Source organism: Salvelinus namaycush, chromosome 22 (genome assembly GCF_016432855.1).
Source record: "Salvelinus namaycush isolate Seneca chromosome 22, SaNama_1.0, whole genome shotgun sequence".
Taxonomy (NCBI): domain Eukaryota; kingdom Metazoa; phylum Chordata; class Actinopteri; order Salmoniformes; family Salmonidae; genus Salvelinus; species Salvelinus namaycush.
Window position 1 is genome coordinate 7148747 of NC_052328.1, and position 2398 is coordinate 7151144.

The following is a 2398-nucleotide window of genomic DNA, read 5'->3' on the forward strand; positions in this document are numbered from 1 at the left end:
TTCTAGGGCATTATCACTTAAGTAAACCTGCTACAATCATGCAGTGACATTATAGTATACATTCAGTAAGCAGTTAAATCGGCGGGCCCTGGTGGCAAAAAAAAAGTAAAATCAAAACCTTACTATGACTTGGAATATTTCCAGTGTTGTGTTGGATAGTCATAGCCAGCTAGCTAACATAGCATCCCTCTGTTTGAGCAGAGTGTTTCAGTAGGCTAAACTAACTAGCTGCATTTTTTTTTTAGCAAAGTAAGTGGAAACTGAAAAGAAATTACAATCTCTCTCTCTATTTCTCTCTTGCTTCTTAATTTGTTCAACCATTGTTTTTATCTCTTAGAGTCAACTACTCACCAGCTAGCTAGCTGCAGCTTATGCTTTGAGTTCTAGATACATTCTCTGATCCTTTGATTGGGTGGACAACATGTCAGTTCATGCTACAAGAGCTCTGATAGGTTGGAGGACATCCTCTGGAAGTTGTCATAATTACTGTGTAAGTCTATGCAAGGGGGTGAGAACTATGAGCCTCCTAGGTTTTGTATTGACGTCAATGTACTCAGAAGAGGAAGGAAGCTAGCTGTCCTCCGTCTACACCATGGTGCTACCCTACAGAGTGCTGAGGCACTGAAATTCCCACAGAAGAATGTTATTTCTTAACATTCTCTAAACGTTCTGAGAACATTACTTTAAAAAGAACCACGAGGAAACCTGTAAGAAATGTTATATTGAAGTATTGACGTTCAAACAGAGCATTGTTTCTTAACATTCTCGGGAACAATGAGAACATTACTTTAAATAGAACAATGAGGAAACCTGGTGGAAATGTTATGCTGTTATGCAGTATTTAAATTCCCACAGGAGAACATTGCTTCTTAACGTTCTATGGACTATCTGAGAACATCTCTTCCTAATGTCAAAAACCAGTTGGAGAACGTTCTTAGAACATTACCAAAAATATATTTAATTGTAACGATGTTTTAAACTTTTAGGAAACGTTCTGTTAAAGTAATGAAATACCAAGAAAAAAATAGTTATTTTGTCAATTTTGTTAAATCTGCTGAGAATGTTCCAAAGCCAAAAAACTATCCTGCACCATTCCCAGAACGTTGTGGGAAGGTTGTATGCAAAATAACCAGAGGACAGAACATTATGTGCTAGATGGGAAGTGAAATTAATATTTTAGGGTAAAGCGTGTCAAGCCTGACACTTATACAGTGCCTAGCGAAAGTCTACACACCCTTTGCACAGCCTTCACATTTTGCTGCCTTAAAATTTGAAAAGGTGAATTTACTCAGCAGGACCCAGACATTAGAAGGAGACACAGAGACCACATAGAGCCCCACTGTAGAATAGATGGGCTACACTACAGTGACTCCAGACTCCACTTTCAGACCCCGTCCTTGGGCAGGTGGGATAAGTTGCAATTGACATTTTGCGGCGGACTTCAGAAACAAGCCTGGCTTTCATGGTGCCGTTTGAACACTGGGGGAATCTCCTGCAAAGGTCACTGAGCCCATTTCCCTTCCTTCCTCCGCCCCCCCCCCCCTCCATCAATCCCCCTGTAAAGACCTTTATTGCTTTACCTCCTCTCCGCTTTTCTCCTGCACTTCAGTTACTGGCACCAGTCCTATTCTAATGGTCTATATAGGAAGTGAAAGAGAGGTGACATGACATCTTATTTTAAGTCGTATATTCCACCTACTTCAACTACCACTTTTATGTCCACATGACCCAAAATGAATACAAAACAGCTTTTCTTTTTAGTTTCACAAACATACACTTAACACCACATGCGATAAGTAGGCGTTTCTAACATGAATGTGGACCACATTTCTTTATTTATTATCCTTTAAAAATATGCACGATGCAGATATCGATCCACCATTGCCTGGTTCCAAAAATTCTAATAGCTTGCCTAATTTCAGTTTGTGAGACAAAACAAGAAAGTATAGTATTGAGAATCAGTGTACTATCTAAACCACTGTGAAATATATTTTCCATAACCAAAAATATTGTATTTTCAGCTGTTTGAAGCTGGTGTACAAAACCAAAAGTAAAAGACGAAAACACTAAATTTAATAACGGGAAGCATAGAAATAGCAGACATAGAACACATCTACTGCTTCTTAGACTTGCTTTCAATGAGAATGGCAGATCTATAAAACACATTTCTATGTGCATTTTGTTAGGTCGACCAAAAAGTTACATATTGCAGCTTTAAACTACTACAGTACCACTAGCTTGCTGGTTGTAGCCATACAATTAACAATCACCCATATTAACAAACTTATTTCATTTTAAACTACACAGTTCTCTAGTATAGGCTACTTATGGTAATGAACGATATTAGCAAAATGCCTACGATAAGTCATGACTATGGTCTGTGTCAATTACTTTCGGT